General features: G+C 48.4%; 1 long non-coding RNA gene across 2 annotated transcripts; it reads left to right on the forward strand.

Moving 5' to 3' along the window:
• Nucleotides 1-3,501: 3,501 nt before the first annotated feature.
• On the forward strand, nt 3,502-8,011 carry LOC121037560 (uncharacterized). 2 transcript variants are annotated; one of them, XR_005793836.1, is made up of 4 exons: nt 3,502-3,621; nt 4,169-4,308; nt 6,391-6,653; nt 7,593-8,011. It is a non-coding gene; the product is annotated as an uncharacterized LOC121037560 (long non-coding RNA). The 2 variants fall into 2 exon arrangements; XR_005793837.1 differs by having other exon boundaries at nt 4,274-4,308.
• Nucleotides 8,012-11,379: the final 3,368 nt, after the last annotated feature.

Raw genomic sequence — 11,379 nt, forward strand, 5'->3', positions numbered from 1 at the left:
CCCCCCCCCCCCCCGGGGTTGTGGGACACCCTCATGAGAAAACACAGCAAACGTGTAGACAAGAAAGCCAGACTCATTTCAACCTTACATCAAAGTGATTGAAAACAGGACGGAGGTAGATTCTGCTCAAGTCCGCGAGGGAGAAACTCCATCTACCAGCCTTAGAAGCCATTCAAAGGAACTTTCTAGCAAGAGAAAACATGGAGGGTATTTGCTGCCTCCCTTTCTCCTGGGAGCCCCCGGATTCTTCAGGGGACCCCTGGGCCCTTTCCTAAACCTGCACAGGCGATCGGGAATGCAATTTGGCCAGAAAGACCCTCGGCAAATGCTTACCCGGCCGCTGAGCGGGGATTCCCGTTGGAGTTTTCTGCCGAACAAAATGACTTGAAAATGATCCAGTCAATGACAAAGCACTGTTGGCAAACGGAGCCCTTGCAAGTCCGCTGGAAACGGACTCTTCCTCCTCGGAGACGAACCCTGGCCACCTGGGTCAATAATTATGGAGTTGCTGACTGGAAGGAACTTCGCCGGGGTCACCAGGCCCGTTCCCATGCACCGCGGTGGGATCCCGTTCATTACTCTAAACAACCTGTAATAAAGAGGTCCCTCCTCTCGCCCAGAATAGCTCCCGGGATGGAAATTCCACTTTCTTTGGCAGTTCATCCACTGTTTAACTTGTTCTCTTGTTCTCTACAATCCCTGTGGTTTTGTTTCCTTGTTTTTTTTTTTTTTTTGTTTTGTTTTTTTTAACTTCTTCAAGCTCTGAGCCCATGTTTTCCCTCCTGTAACTCAAGCCACGGGAAGCGATTCCTCCGATAACACCTTCTCACCCGTTGTGAGAGGGCTGGGGGCCCTTGTCTCCTGTTGTCTTCCTAAGACGCAACACCCGCTCAGGCTCGCCACAGTTCTGTCTTCCAAATCCGAGTGGCTTTCTTTTGTTGGTTGGGGGTTTTCTCCGCCCCTTAGCCAAACTCTCCAAAGCTGCTGCATTTTTTTTTTTTTAATGTGTATTGATTTATTTCTGAGAGATAGAGAGCAAGTGGGGGAGGAGCAGGAGAGAGAAAGAGAGAGAGAGAATCTCAAGCAGACTCCACCCTGCCAGCGCAGAGCCCGATGCGGGGTTCGAACCCACAAACCGTGAGGTCGTGACCTGAGCTGAAATCAGGAGTCAGCAGCTGAGCTGACGGAGCCCCCCAGGCGCCCCTCTAAAGCTGCTGCATCTTTTTTTTTATTTATTTATTTAAAAAAAAAATTTTTTTTCAACGTTTTATTTATTTTTGGGACAGAGAGAGACAGAGCATGAACGGGGGAGGGGCAGAGAGAGAGGGAGACACAGAATCGGAAACAGGCTCCAGGCTCCCAGCCGTCAACCCAGAGCCTGACGCGGGGCTCGAACTCCCGGACCGCGAGATCGCGACCTGGCTGAAGTGGGACGCTTAACCGACTGCGCCACCCAGGCGCCCCTCTGCTGCATCTTTTTAAAAAAACAGCTCACAAAAGCATTTGGGGGGGGGTGGGGGGGGGGGGGGGGGCCACAGGGATGCTTCAGATTCTTGGCCTTCGACCCTCAGGACGTTTTCATACAAGCCTTGAAAGTGTAAGTGCATGGAAGGGTTTCAGGTGGAATTCTCATGAAAACAATTTCTCCGCGTGGATATTCAAGGGATTCTCAAGACGATTCCACGATTCAGTATCGATCAAAACACAAATGTGGAAGACACCGCCAAGTGCTCCCACTTGCTTCGGAAAGAGGGCCCAACCCCGAGGCTGCTCATTTCCTCCCTTCAGCTCTCTCCTTTGCTCCCCCTTCCTGTTCTGCAACCCTCCTCTCAGCTCCCCTGGGTGCCCCACCCACCCGCACATCCACAGCTGCCCTTGGGTAAACCCCAGGCTTCTTTTGAAGTTCAGCTGTTTCCATCCAGGCAGCTGGAGGACAGGCTGAGGGAGGCGTCCCCCTCAGCCCCCTCCTGGCCAGTCAGAGCCCCGACGTGCACTCGGGGGACCTCAGAGCTAATCTGAGCCTCGTCCCATCTTCGCCAGCATCAGCTCCCGAGGCAGGAGGCAGGACTTCGCCTTGCCTCTGCTGCCCCTTCTAGGCACCCGGTCCTGAAGAGCTGGGTTTTTTGTTCCCAGAAAATGTGGGGAAGGGGTGATTTCAACTGATCGCATTTCAACTGATTTCATAGACTGATTTCAACTGATCGCAGTCCCATTTTTTAAGGTGAGGAGTTGAGATCAGTGATCTTAGTTGTGATAAAGGTCAGGGCCCATTCAAAACCTCCCCTTCCTTTGGGAAGACTGCCCCCCACCCCAACACAACCCTCGTCCACTCTGACCTGTCTCCTCAGGGCCTTTGTTTCTCAGTGTGAGCTCCATGGACCCCCAGCACCTGGAAACTTGGTAAAAATGCAAATTCCCTGGCCCACTCCAGACTCGGCAAATCAGCATCTCTGGGGCTGGGGCCCGGTATCGGCATCTTTAACCACCTCTGAGGTGCTCCTTGGCCCAGAACCACCACTCGGAGCTGAGAGTGTGGGGGGGTCTTTGGCATTTCCCTCATGCTACTCTTTCTTCTACTTGTCTGTCACTCTGTGTCTCCTCTCCCTCCCCTTAAGGTGAGTCTCCAGGACAAGGGGTAGCCCGCCCATGTCTCGGAATCCCCTACCGACTGAGTCACCCCGATGTAGCCCGCCGGGCACAGTGAGGCCTGCGGCGCAAGCAGCCTAGCACTTTCCACAGGGACGTCGCTCAGGTGCTCGGTGAACTAGTGTTGATGAATCAGCTTCCGGTAGGTCCATCCGCTTTCAAAGGACAGCTGCCGCGCAAGCACATCGCACAGAAGAGTGGCCACGACTCTCCGTCCCGGAGCTCTCTTTATGGGCCAGCGCTGTTCTGCCCAGGACTTGGGGTGGGCACGGCCCTCGCTGCACGGGGTGACCGGGAAGGCTTACACGACATGGTGCGCGTGAAGTGCTCAGAAAGGCACCTTGACTGTGGAACGCTCTCCCTATGTTAGCCTCTGCTGCTGCTGTGACCGTGAAGATGGTGATGGGGAGGAGGAGGAGGAGGACAGTGGGGAGCACCCCTCAACAGAGTGTTTAGAGAACATAATTCGAGGTCTTCACGCGGGTGTGCCTGACAGATGGAGCCGGAGCCTCTAAACAGGACTCGGCCTCCTTCAGAGGTGCTATCTTATCCCTTTGCTCCTGTAGGACCTCGGAGGGACCAGGAAGAGGCGTGCAGGGCCACGCACCCACAGATGGAAAGGCAACCGACGTCACGTCTGTCCCTACCAGGAACACCACTGGGTACCGTCTCATTTCCTCACCAAGCTGCCAACTGGTTCCCCACCCCGGTCCCAGCTCCTGGGCCCCCGCCCTCCACTGGCCAGTAGCTAATAAAGGCAAAAGCTGTGAATCCCCTCAAGAATGTCATTTTCTCACAGAGGCATGGAAACAGTGTCAAAGTTCCAAAGAGTGCATCTCTCTAGGTAGAATTCCAGTAGGTATGCCCTTGTATTTTTTAAATATAAATGTTAACTTTGTACATCACTTTCCAAGTACTGGATGAGGCTTACTGTAGGACACCCACAACAGACCTTTAAGAATCAAAGGCAAAAGAGTAAGATCTTACGGTGGTCGGGAGCTGGGGAGGGAATGTGGGAAGGGATGCGACTCCTCCCTTGCCGGGGCCACGTGGTCGGTGTAGCTAAGCGTTCCACTGAACCCCACCCTTCCCAGTAAATGGAACAACTTATTTGGGAAGGAGACCTACTCCCTCGATTCCCAAACACATAGCCATTGTCTCCCGGCAGAGGTGGCGTGGAGAGTTTTAATAAGGCAGGAGGCAGGGTGAAATCGATAGCTTGCACCTCCGAGTTTAGGCTCAAACCCTGCTCGGTGTCGACAGATGGTGCTGGAGAAACAGGATTCCCCTGGAATCCGTCTGTTTTCGGAGCCGTGCTCTCTGCCATGAGGCCGGACAGGAAAGTGCTGTAGACACACATGGGCAGCTTGCGTGGACGGGGGACAAGGTCTCACCCGAAATAGAACGAGGACAGCAGATTCCTCCCTGGAGAGAGTGTCTGTGTGTGTGTGTGTGTGTGTGTGTGCGTGCGCGCGTGCGCCGCACTCCTCTTCAGTGTGTTTTTTTCTGTGATTAAAACAAGAGGTGATTTCAATTCTGAAAACAACCCAAGCCCCCACTGTCAACCTGGCCGTGGCCCTGGGTGAAAGCCACGGTCACCATGGTGGTGCTGTCTTCTCCCCTGCAGACATCCAGGACAAAGAAGACACACAACTTAGGAAGGTGAGATGCCTTTTAAAATTTAGACAAAATCTTAGAGGGTTTATTTCCTTGATCTCTAGACCTACATCCATTAACCCACAGTCGAAGACAATCAGTGCTACTGTCTGGGAAGGCAGCTCAAATGGGTCGAAACTGCCATTGTATATCCAGGAAAGATAGAGACACAACACAGGTTTTTTTTTTTTGTTTTTTTGTTTTTTTGTTTTTTTTTTTTAATGCCCGTTTCCAGGGAACCAGCTACTGCTGAATGCAGCCTGATAGAAATTCAAGATAAAACTCTCATGGATTCGGCTGAACCATAAAGTGCCACTTAACAGACGATTTGCACAGTCTATGAACTGCTTGGATTTGCTGAACTTCTTTTTTCACCATTCTAAACTCCATCTCATCAAACTAGTATTTTTTAACTATACAGAGCAGCATTTAAAATGATAAATTTCAGGGAGGAGGGAAGAGAGAAGGCGTTTCATGAATAACTGGGACCAGACAACAGCCGGGGAGACGTCTGACTTTCTTATGAAGAATCCAAACCCTGAACCGTGACTTATCCTGGGTCTGTCTGATCCTCCTCGTTCTCCTAGGACCTCTCACTACTCTGATACCCTTGCAAATTTCCTGGTTGCCTTTCCAGGCCTCATTGTGAATATCCACCGTCCTTCAACAGGACTCTCTGTCTCTTTGAACACTTATGATATACATGGACTTTACTTTCTGGCTCTTGTCTATCCAAAAAAAAAAAAAATTATCTTTCAGGGGTTGTTTTCTTATCTTCTGTTGCTTAAACAATCATCTTCTGTATTGTTGAGAAAAACCCAAAGCTGTCAGCTTTCCTGGACGCAGCTCTCTAGCAAACTCCCCCCCCCCAACTCCCATCTGCTTATAATTTAATGCTCTGTATGTTTTAATCATTTCATTAGGCATGTCTTTATTTTGAAATGCAACTAATTCCTCAGTTCAAACAAACAGCCAGTAACTCTAAAATGAGACCATTCTTTTCTTTTGGTTAGAGGCTGGCTTAGAAGCAATATCACACCTATTTTGAGATGGTTTGAAAAGACTCAAATGCTCATTTTTAAAAAATCATTGCTTCTTAAAAGTGGAGAGACTCTCAGAGATTCTTTTAGTATCTCCACAGGTGTGGAGCTAACTTTTGAAGGAGTCTTCTCACATCCTCCTGAACACTTTGTGATGAAGCCAGTGTTATTATTAAAGCCCGTCAGCAAACAGACCAAAAAAAAAAAAAATTTTTTTTTGCTTTGAGATATCTCATTCCTATACTTGGTGACAAAGGACACAAAAGAGAAAACTGACCCCACTGTACAGCTTGTATATTTTATTAATGTATTTTCTTTACAGGAGTTTACAATTTATTAAGGCAAGGGGGATTATGTTTTGCTAGCAGGGGGAAGTGAATTTACAAAGTGCTTCGTATGTTTTTGGTTTTGTTTTTTTGTTTTCTGTCCCTGACATGCAGATTTATTCAACATCATCGAGATGTTGAATCAATCCATCAAGAAATGGAGTTGCTGGAATTCAGCATATATTTCCCTTTAAATATAATTCATATTATAATTTCATATGATATCAATGGCCCAACTGCACAACATGGAATTGGTGTCTTTCTTTGCTGATACTCGTATTAATTTCTGGCAATAAAATGTTCTGTCGACATTTCAGAAGCGCAAGTAACATTTTGCATCCAACAGGCATTTAATAAACGTGTGTTGAAGCATTGGGAGATAAATGGGTAGGATACACATCGACATTTAACATCTATGTCTTAATTCAGCTGTGAGTGCCAATGTTTATTAACGTTGCTGTATAATAAACACAACCGTGTGCTTTCCCACATAGTCTCTTCCGGTGGGGATTTCTTCTACTTCCAAAACAGAAGTCAGAACCATTTAAATTTCTACATAAAGGTTGAAATGATAATAAGAATCCGGGAGTGAGGTTGTCTTAGAGGAGTTGTTTTAGGACACGTTGGCGAGTTATTGACAGATGGGAAGCCAAGCGTGGCTGATACAAATGGTTGTCAGTCGCCATCTAGTGGCGATATGTGAAACTGTGCTCATTCCATAGGAAAGGCTTTTGGAGCAAGCTCGTCGGCTCTAAATTTCAGCGCCTATCGGGCCACCAATGTACATCTGTCCATCTTTAAGGCTTTCGGCTAAGGGGAAACACTGAAGAAAGCATGCCAAATTATCTTCCAAGATCTCTGTGTCCTTGGGGATAACTAAGAAGTAACTAGTGGGGGAAACTGTTTCTTTCTGGATGCTGACAAGCAAAAGTGGAAAGCAATTTGGAGAAAACTTTGCCTGCAACAAACGTGGTGTAAAAGCAAGGTGAGTAGCATGACATTCCCCGCTATATTTTCCCCACGGGAGCTTTCACTGCGTACAGAAATCCATGATCTGGCCATGACTTCTACAACCCACAGGACTTGCTTACCACTGCCGAATTTGCACGGGGCGGGGGGGAGACTCTGTGGCGGGTGCCTAGTTTTATCCAGCATTTTGATGCTACTTCATAAGACGTCTTAATTCTTACACATGTGCACCATCACGACGTTTTGCACTGGGTTACAATGTCACATTTCACAATTACCAACAATCTGATATTCAACGGTCTAAGGTAGGTCTGCTACAGTAAAAGAGGTAAGAAATCCAAGATCAGTAGTGGAAAATAAATGTCTCCCGCTTGCAGTTTGCATTGTCAATTAGTCTCAAGTACATTGAACACTTTGAGTTCTTCTTCCAGTATACCCACGTTAAATGTCCCCAAGACAAGTCAGAGTCATTTAGGCGTAAATTGTGCAAAAAAAAAAATTAACTAAATAAGCAGTGTATGTGTATAGTGGAACGGTTGGCAGAGCATTCAATATTTGAGAGTAAAATCAAGACAAAGTGTTTAGGAATCTCCCAGAGCAAGTAATTTTGCTTGTCTAGATTTCTACCTTAGCAAGTTTACAGTGCTTGAAAAACGCTGCTTTCAAAGCAATGTGAACGGCTTTTTAAGACCATCAAATACAAAATGATTTAGCCTATCAGTTCCAAAATCGAAAATACTACATGTTAAGGTCAATTTCCACCACAAATACATGCTTTCGGTGTACAAGGCTCAGCCTAAAATGTATTTGCATTTGCCTTTTGAACTATCATCCTGATCTCTACGTTGTGATAAAGCTTCAGCCACAGCTCAAACATTTATTTTCACTTTGTCAAGGGGCTATTTATTTTTAGGGAAACATTGAATGATTTAAGGTACGTATCATTTGTTTTTAGAAAAGACTGTGAACGAGGAGCAACCTGAAAAACCGGATTGTTACACACATGAAGTCACCAATCAAAAAAAAAATCCTGAAATGGCTCATTGCTTTGGTACACTATCCTTAATTAAAAATCCATTGTCTGAAAGCTAGAAGTATTAGGAAAAAATACCGATATGTGAAAACAGATTTGTGGGCTTAGGTCTCTATTGTTGCCTACCTATTGAGACGTCTACAAAAAAGTTTTCCCCCCCCAACCTTTCTGCTTTCCTTATTCTTAAATGTTCAAAGTGATTTGCATTTTCTGGAATATTCACCTAATCACTGACATCCTCACTTAAAAGGAAATCAGACTGTTTTAGGGCTGTGCTGTTGCTCACTGTAAATCCTAACTGTGTTAGGAGGGAGCAGAAAAATAAAATTGGCAAAATTCTAGTCTCTGTCTTTTGGTGCCTTGCTGACTTCCCTGTTTTCTATCAGGTCCCCTGTGTTCATGCCACAGCTCAGCCAAGGGCTGCTGCACACAATTTTCTTCACATGCCAACGCGACACCTCGAAGTATACCTGAAAATAAAAATAGAGAAGCCTTCGAAAATTCCCTGTCCATGGCAAGGTAGGAGTATGTGGTGGAAGACATCTGGGGTTGCCATGATGTCCTCAGCAGTCCCCTGTCCCCTTTACGGCGATGTTGCTGGGATAGACGGAGACAATTTCAGGAAGGTTTGGGGCTCAGGAGGACATCAATGCAACGCATTGTTTTTGCACGGTCTGGCTGGAGGGTGTAGCACAAAGTAAAATCAAGACCTCCTCTTTCATTGTGAAGCACAGTTGGGCTGTTTGATCTCTTAAGTCCTCGGGTAATTGGAGTCTACACAGCATGTGGAATCGGGGCCTGAGTGGCTCGCCCGCCTGCCCAAAGCCCGCCGCAGACCTGCCTGGGGCACCATTTACCCCCGGCCAGATCCAGCCTGCATTCACGGTTTTCTGCCTGGACACGGGCAGCGATCCTGAGCTGAGAAAACGAAGAGGTGGGGATTTTAAATGCCAAAACTGCTGTTCGTTACCAGGTACACAGAGGTAGCCAGAAACCCCGCGGTCTGGGGGCACATCACATTCCACGACCCTCTCCCCATGTCCTGATCCGGCTTCACCACCGCAGACCGGTGTTTCACACAGGATTGCCGTGACACCCACCCGCCCGCCCAGATCACCCTGCGCTCTTCCTCCCCAGGCCCATCAGGTACCATAGTTGGTTTCCACACCATCTTCCAACAGGTAGTTACTGGGCACCTACCAGGCGCCAGGCACTCAGCTGACTGGGAGCTCTGCTGTCCTCAGCAAGCAGGGTCACCAGGCATCCCAATTGGCCCAGAACTGAGGGGGTTCTGGGACTCGGTGCTTTAGGCATTAAAACTGGTAGAGCCCCTGGCAAATCGGGCCGGGTTGCTCACTCAGTAATGAGCCCAGCCTCGGCTGTCTTCTATGAGTCTTTGTCTTAGAAGTTTATGTCCCTGTCCGCAAAGGAGGGTCCTTCGCCCGTGTCTTCATGTCCAAAACATAGAAGCTTCGCGTAGAGCTAGGCGGGACTGCAGTTTTCCAAGCCAGATGCTTCCTTTCCGAGATAATCACGGGGTGGATCCAGGTTTTGAGGGGCTTGAAGCTTATACAATCTGGGACCCTCTGTAAGAAAAATAGACAAAATGCCGAATACGAAATACGATGCTATGTGGGAGGGAATGTGCAAGACCAGGGGCCCAAAGGGCAAGATTCATTTAGCTTCATGTTCAGTCTGCCTTTGCATATGATAATAGTAATCAGTGATTCAGGTTTATTAACTCGCTTAATCCTCACAGCCTATGAGGAAGAGGAGTTCATCCTTCCCATTTTACAGATCAGCAAGTTGGGACCCAAGGAGGTTAGGTAACTTGTCTGGGGTCACCCAGCAAGGTCCACCGCTCAACCTCCTTCTGCCAGAAATGGCAAATGGATGGTGGGGACCAATGACTCCGCCTCCCACTGGGGCAAAACTTGCAAAACAAAATCACCTGGCTAAGCAATTCAACAGACTCAACTGATTTCAGAATTAAACCCCAGGAGAAGGTGAGGGCCTCTGTGGCTCTCAGAGAAGGGATTTATCCTGCAGACATCACACATTTCTCTAGCTGATGCTGGGAAGGCTGATGTGAGCCTTGCTATGCATGACAGTTGTACCTGGAGGTCTACCTTCTCCCGCTAACGGAAGGCGGTGGACTCTCCCCAGTCTGTCGGCAAGTCTGTGAGGCACTGCTTTCTTGCCTTGTTTTTTAACATGACCTTTTCCCACGTTTCCACCCTCTCTCCTTTGAGCCCATCCTGTGCCAGACACACGGGGGGTATCCATCGGTCCACAATCCCATAAGAAATCCACTGGGCAAGTGCAGTGGACAGAAGATAAAGTGTGTGCACTTTGCCACCTAACTCCTGGTCTTGGAGTCTTGCTCCTGTGATCGTAGATAAGTCACTGAACTTCCCCATGCCTCAGTTTCCCCATCTGTAAAATGAGGGGGTTAACAATATCTATCTCACTGGGTTGTTGTGAGGAGTGAATAAGTGACTATACGTACAATGACTCAAAAGGGCCTGGTGCACAGTAACACTATAAATGTTAACTCTTTTTTTTTTTTTTTTTTAACTTTTATTCATCTTGAAGGAGAGAGAGACAGAGCGTGAGTCGAAGCAGGCTCCAGGCTCTGGGCGGTCAACACAGAGCCCGACGCGGGGCCCGAACTCACGGGCCGTGAGATGGTGACCTGAGCCGAAGTTGGACGCTCAACCCGCTGAGCCACCCAGGCCCCACAAATGTTAAGTCTTGTTATCATCATCAAATGATTATTATTACCGGCAAGTGGGCACTTCCGTGTGGAAATCCCAGCGAGGAGGCAGGGCAGTCTTCTGGGTACAAGACTACAGGTGGGGCGTTTGCGTGGCCACTTCCACGTAGAATCAGCAGCGACTTGTGTAGAAAGCCTCCGTTCCCTGACCGTCTCGGAAGCAGTTCGGGTCTGTCTGCAGGACACAAGCTTAGCCTAGAAATGGCCCGTTAAATAGCCCCGGTGAGGAGTCACATCGATGGCTAATTAAAGTGGCATTAACCCCAACGGGCTGGGGAGCAGGACTGTGATTTCCCCACTGTGGGCTTGCGCAGGCTGGGCCGGGCGTCTCCCCCATCCTGGGCTCGCACCTTGGGGTGAGTGGGACCCTTGGGAGAGAGACGCTGGGTGCGGAGGCAGAAGGAACGCAACTTCAGAATCTGCTTATTGTTCCCGACAAATAATAATATGATTAAGGCAGAAATGGTGCGTGTACCCATCAGTCACAGGTGCTGGTAATAGCTCACCTAATTACTTCATTATTTTTGGCCACTCCAGCGGGCAGTTTGTATTTACGTCCTGTACACGGTTCCATTACTACCACTCATTGTGCCGATTCCAGCAATTCCAAGGAGTCTCTGAGGGGGGCTGGACAAGTAGAATCTTGTTTTTCTTGATTTCCCCGGAGGAGAGGAGCTGTTGGGGGAGGGGGCGGGGCCGGGGGGGGGGGGCGGGGAGGAGTTTGGAGGAAAGCATCCAGCATCCACCTCCAACCGCTTAGCTCAGATGAGTGATAAATGATGGGTGATTCTTGAAACGCTAGAATTTTAAAACAAAACAAACATACCCTAGCCTGCGAGTTTCAGGGCCAGCCATGGTGACGAGCAGCTCTGGGCCCGCACCCACGAGGACGGAAAAGTGCTTGGACCCCGGCCCCTCTTCTTTAGGTTAGAA

Source organism: Herpailurus yagouaroundi, unplaced genomic scaffold (assembly GCF_014898765.1).
Source record: "Herpailurus yagouaroundi ecotype Mexico unplaced genomic scaffold, PumYag 163, whole genome shotgun sequence".
In the NCBI taxonomy this organism is placed as follows: domain Eukaryota; kingdom Metazoa; phylum Chordata; class Mammalia; order Carnivora; family Felidae; genus Herpailurus; species Herpailurus yagouaroundi.